The sequence below is a fragment of the Arvicola amphibius genome, chromosome 6 (assembly GCF_903992535.2).
Source record: "Arvicola amphibius chromosome 6, mArvAmp1.2, whole genome shotgun sequence".
Lineage (NCBI taxonomy): Eukaryota > Metazoa > Chordata > Mammalia > Rodentia > Cricetidae > Arvicola > Arvicola amphibius.
Window position 1 is genome coordinate 102,676,705 of NC_052052.2, and position 6,279 is coordinate 102,682,983.

General features: G+C 47.3%; 1 pseudogene; it reads right to left on the reverse strand.

Moving 5' to 3' along the window:
* Positions 1-4,151: 4,151 nt before the first annotated feature.
* Positions 4,152-5,340, reverse strand: LOC119817733 (annotated as a pseudogene).
* Positions 5,341-6,279: the final 939 nt, after the last annotated feature.

Genomic DNA, 6,279 nt, shown 5'->3' on the forward strand with positions numbered 1-6,279 from the left:
TCTGAAGAGCAGTCAGTGCTCTTAACTGCTGACCCATCTCTCAGGCCTTCTTTGGGTTTTCAAAAATACGATACCAAAAAAAAAAAAAAATGTAAAACATTTTGAAACCCTGTATAACTATTCTGAGGAAGAATAGTTTTTTTGGGGGGTACTTCTGGGTGACCCCACGTGTGGAGACATCAAATACCGTTATATCTTCTGGACATGATTCACAGGGGAGCACAGAGCATCAGAATGAAGAAGGGGCTGGAGAGATGGCTCAGTAATTAAGAGCACTGGCTGCTCACCCTCAACACGCACGTGGTGGTTTTCAACCATCTGTAATCCAGTCCCAGGGTCCCTCTCTGGCCTCTTCCTGCTCCAGGCACACATGTGTTACACATGTGTTACACAGACATGCATGCAGGCAAAATACACATACACATGAAAAATAAATAAATTTGATGGGGCATGGAGGCACATGTCTTTAATCCCAGCACTCAGGAAGCAGAGGTAAGTGACTCTCTATGAGTTCTAGGCCAGCTAAGGCTACAAAGTCTGACTCTAAAAGTAAAACAAACAAAACAAAGGAGAAAGGAAAACTGATGTTCCCCTCTCTACTTCGGACCGTGGCTCCCAGGCTCTGGGGCCTTGCAGGGACAGACGGCAATGCAGACTAAGGAAAGCAGGTGGAGGAGTACAGGGTGTGGGGAGCTGTGAATGAGCCCCTCAGAGGCCAGACTCCCAGCTATGGTGGTTTGTAGACACCTCACCCCCCACACTATAAAACTGATGGGGTATGGTAAAAGTTAAAGAAAAACTCAAAACCAACCATCCCAGGACTCTGGACACTAGCCAAAGACAGACAGCACATTGAGAAACATTTACTCATGGAAATAGCCAGAGCTTGCGGCAGGCAAGAGCGATAGAAACCTTCAGTCATCTTTGCCGGCTCTGCTCCTGACTCCACCCTCTCCCTTGGATTGCCAGTCACATCCTTAGCAAGGGTTTAGCCAGGACAGACACCAGCCTTGCTGCCAAGAGGTTAAATCAATTTTGAACACAGGGCACCCCTCCCCCCAAGACACAGTATTGACACTAAGCTATAGAACTTACTAGAAAACAATTGAAAAAGTCCAGGCTCTGTACACCAGAGGATGCGGTCCTGTCTAGGCTGAGGAGTGAGTGACCAGCGGTGAATGGCACGGACATGCTCACAAAGACAGCCAGAGGCACAGTGGATTCCCAAGCCATCTTTGTCAGCTTTGCTCCCCACTCCACCCTCTTCCCTGGATATGACCTGCGTGCAAGTGAAGGTTTTGATGTCACATCTTCTGACAACTTCGTGTGTAAACTATTATCATTTGCTTTCTTCTTTTTGTGTGGTCCTGAGGATGGAAACCAGGGCCTTATGCCTGCACTTCTGTGCTGCTCCGTCACCAAGTCACAGCTCGATGATGCCATAGGGGTCCTTCCTTTCCTCTCGGTTTCTTTTTTACTGGGGTGGCGAGTCTCTCTATTATTTAGCCCTAGCTGTCCTGGAAATCGCCGTGTAGAACAGCCTGGCCTAGAACTCACAGAGAGCCACCTGCCTCGGCCTCTGGAGGGCTGGGATTGAAGGTGTACGCCACTTTGCCTGACTTTCAACATCGTATTCTGGAAAGTTATTGAGGTGGTTCATGAACTTTCATCCCAAAAATTCAGACCAATTTTGGGGTTCTGCTCCTCTCCAGAATTAGGGTGATGATGAAAATGTACATTTTTATCTCCATGAGGTGGAGACCAAAGTATTTCTTTAAAATGCAACCAAATAGCATTCAGTATCTATAAATCATGGTCTGCTCTCACCTGCATGCCTTCTTGAACTTCAGATTGGTGTGATCAGTTGTATAGAGGAATTTTTCTTTCTCTGTCTCTCTATTTCTATCTTTCTGTCTCTCTCTGTCTCTGTCTGTCTGTCTGTCTGTCTCTCTCTCTCTCTCTCTCTCTCTCTCTCTCTCTCTCTGTGTGTGTGTGTGTGTGTGTGTGTGTGTGTGTAAGGAAGCATGAATGGATGAGAGAAACTCTCAGTTTTGTACGATGAAGGAGTCTGGCAGCCATCTATCTTTTAAGTTAGAAACCCAGTGTTTCTTATCTCCTTAACACTTTGTCCTACAGAAGCTCATGCAAGGTGTACCCGAAGAGCCACGTGCACACTTTACAATGCCCAGTATAAAATGAAAACAGAACTAAACAAAAGTCAAGCTATCAACTGCAGGTCTGTAAACTACACGTGAGGCCCTGCTGCCTGGGCAGATCACGTGCTCAGAACGTGCAGGTGTGTCTCCTGACACGACACAGCTCTCAGGGAAAGATCACCCCTTCCCCAGGCGACAGTCTTCACTGGAAGAATTTCCCATCATCCACTCCTCATCATGAATCGCCTTCTCCACAGCCATTCTCTGGAGACTTGCCCCAGTTCTCCAGGGTTCTGAACACTGGCTCCAGTTTCCTGTTTATCTGTAGCTGGGAGGTGTGGGTGAGGCTTGCTTCGGTGAGCATAGTAAACACGTCTCTGTCAAGGCCTCTCCCACCTGGCTCCTCCTTTTGTGGCTAACTTCTTGAACTCAGCTGGGTGCGGTAGGAAACTCATAAAGGTCCCGTGAAACAGAACGACTGACAGGAATTCTTGGCATGTGTTTCCTCGCTAGTCAATCCTTTTTGGTTTAGTGGGTTCTGAAGGGTAGATGGAGGTAACTCACCTACTGGGGAGTGCCAGGTGCCAGTCACTCCTGTGAACCCTGCCTCCCTGGCACTGGCTCAGAAAGACCGATCATACCACCAGCTCAGCCTCTCGCTTGATTCCTTCTCAGCCTTAGTCTCTCTGCCTGTTTCTGATTAACAGGAACAATGGGCACTGGCACCATGCCTTGGGATGTACATAGAGTCTTTTGGATATTAGAATGCTTCGTTATTTTTTTTTAACCCAGGTTCCCTTCAGGCATGCTAAAAGGCAAGGATAAAGATTCTACTCCCAAGCCTTTTTCAGAGATTGTCCAAGCTGCACCCTAACCCCAAGGTTCAAGCCCCTTCCTTCTGATGCTCTAGGCCATGCTGGGGGTAAAGGCTATGGAGGGCATCAGATGTGTGCAGAGCACGGTGGTACGTGACCACTTCTAGAGGAAGTCCTCTGATGCTGTGCTGGAACTTCTAGGATGACCTTGAACCCTGGATCTCCCAAGAGAATGGTTGAGGCAGCAAGGGCTTGAGAGCTGTAGAGATATACACATACCCTCTCCACATCTTAATCCCCCAAGCTTGTAATTGTGCTGATTTACTTAGCAGAAGAAACTTTTACACCTGATTAAGTGAAGGCTCCTGGTGTAGGGAGACTGCCTGGATTATGGGGGGGGAGGGTCCTGATGTAATCTCAAGATCATTGTCAAGGGGAGTCAGGCTCCAGTGTAAGGTGTGACCAGGAAACAGAAGGTAGAATGATGCAATTGCCAGTTGATTCTTGAGGAAAAGAATGTTGGCAGTTTCTAGAAGCTGGTCAAGGGTGAGGTAAGGAAACACAATTATTTCTCTTGCATCTTCCAGAAGGAATGCAGCTTTGTCCACACCTTCACAGGATAGTGAAACCCACTCTGGGCTTCTGACCTCCATAACTGAAAGGCAATGCAGATCTCGGTGGTTAAGTCTTGAAGTTTGCAACTATTGGTCATAACAGCAACCAGAAGCTAATATGCTCTACACCTGCCCATAGGGAGTTTTCTGACCCTTCAACTGGTGATTCCCCCACACCCCCGTGGCCATCTTTATTAATAGATCATCCACTTCTGCAAACCTACAGCTGGAATTTCATCGTGTTTCCATGCCGAGTCATGAACAGTGACGAAGCTAACCATCGGCCACTCGGAGATAACTAAGCTTTTATAGCTCACTTTCTTTTACAGGCAGAATATAAATAGATGCACTCTAGAATGCACAATGGATTTTAGTCACACAGGATTTAAATGGGATCTTGAAGGATGTAGACAAATCCCGACGCAGTAAGGACGAGCTGAGATGTGCAACTGTCTAAGGGTTCCCGGCGCTGCATCTCTACCACTAGCTGAATCTTGCACTAACACCAAATGCAGACACTAAGTTGACTTAGAGGCTGTGCACAGGAACAAAAAGGCAAGAAAATATTAAAGGTTGCCAAGAGCATCCAGCCCAGGAAGGACTTTACCTTTCAGGAGCTCTAGACAGGCACCGCCCCCAGTGCTCTCATGGCTGACTTTATCCTCTGTATCGCATTTGGCACAGGAAGTGGCAGTGTCTCCACCACTTACGATAGCGATGAAGCTATCTAAGGCTGCATCAAGCCCCAAATCCATGAGGGACTTGGTTCCCCTGGCAAAAACTTCCCATTCAAATCCCCCACCAGGGCCGCTCCAAACACTCTGCTTAGCTGGAGCCACAGCCTCAGCATCTTTCTTGCTGCTCTCAGGACCACAGTCCAAGCCCAGCCAGCCGGCAGGTATGCCAGAGGCCACAGCAGCTTGGCCTGTCTTGGGTTCTCATCAAATGTGTCAGCAGTGACAAAGTCAACAGGCAAGGTAATCTTCACACCGTTTTCTTAGCTTTAGACACAAGATCTTTGACATTCTTGGTTCCTTCTTCATCACACAGGGAAGTGCCAGTCCCCATGTTGTTGAGCACCTTGAGAAAGGTAAAGGCCATTCCACCACCAGTGATCATCTCATGACTTTGTTTAGCATATTATTGATCAGCTGGATCTTGTCTGCAACTTTTACTCCTCCCAAGATAGCCAGGAAGTCACTCAGGACTCTCCAAAGCTTTGGCAAAGTAGTTCAGCTCCCTCTTCCTCAAAAACCCACCAGCCTTCTGTGGCAGATTCACACCCCCCATGGAGCTGTGGGCTCGGTGTGCAGTACCAAAAGCATCATTGACATAGACATCCCCAAGTTTGGACAGTGAGGCTCGGAAAGCATCAATCCTGGCTGGCTCAGCTTTAATCTTGTTCCCAGAAGCATCCTTTCCCTTCCCTTCTTCCTCCACGTGAAAGTGGAGGTTCTCCAGCAGGATAGCAGTGCCAGATGCTGGGGCGGCCCAGGCATTCTCGACTTCTGGGCCCACACAATCCTTTATGAACAGAACTTGTCAGGCATGGGAACACCATCAGCTGGCCCAGGTGGCTCATAAGGACTTGGCTCCATTGTCCAAGCTGAATTTGATGCTTGGGACAGCAGCCTTGATCCTTTGGTTATTTGCTATCTGGTTGTTCTTCATAGGAACACTGAAGTCCACCCTCATCACGACCCGCTTCCCCTTCACATTCAGCTTGTTCAAAGCCAGCTCGTTAGACATCAACATCTTGGCAACGCAGTAGGATCAAAAGGCCCAGACCTGAAGAAGAACTCAACTGGTGATTTCTTTCTCCTTCTAAGGTGTTTTTCTTTAGGGAGCATCATGCAAGCACATAAAATATTTAAAAAAACATCTAAAGTAGCTATGTACGTTTTCCGCTGAAATCCTATGTGGAAGTCTAACACAAAACAGAAGTACATCTTCTTAAGTTGGAGACCTGCAACAGATGAGGCGGAGGTAGCAATGATGAGAAGGCAGGAACTGTGTGTATAAGATTGACTGATAACTACCCACGCAGACACTCACGTCTCTTTTAAATGGGGTAGAGTCTGAAATACCATCATTATGAATGAGATGCGTAGGTCTATTTTATTTGTGGTGCTCAAGGCGATATGAAAGAATAGACCTCATCTTCAAGCAATTTCTTTTCCAAGAGTCTCATTTCAAATCTCTTCCTGTTGGGAAGCTTAAGCAGCAAGGTCGTGTCCCTTTCTTCCACGTTGGTTTTAGTCATAACTAGTTTCTCATAGCTATTGAAGTTGGTGTTTGTAGTCTCCTGAGTCTCTGGGGAAGTCCCTCACCCAGTGCCTTACCCCATTTGGTGTTTTCCTGTTCACCTTAGAGTCCAGTTCAGCAGGGAGCAGACTCAGAGATCCCCTTGCAGCTCTCTGTTGTTGGTGTCTAGAGCAGAGGACATCCTTAGACACAGAGATCAAATAACCTAAGGGTAAAGAGGGCAGCAGACACCCAGCCTTTTCTGTCGGCACCGACATTCTCTGGGAGGAGGCCAAGGGCAACATCAACACAGCCGGGCTGTGAAATCAAAGCCCCGGTTAAAAATAAAGCAAACAAACGGAGTGGGCTGGGATTACTACTCCTTTATTAAAAGCAACTGAGGACAAGACAAAACAAACATCAACGTGGAGGAGGGTTATTAAATGTAAA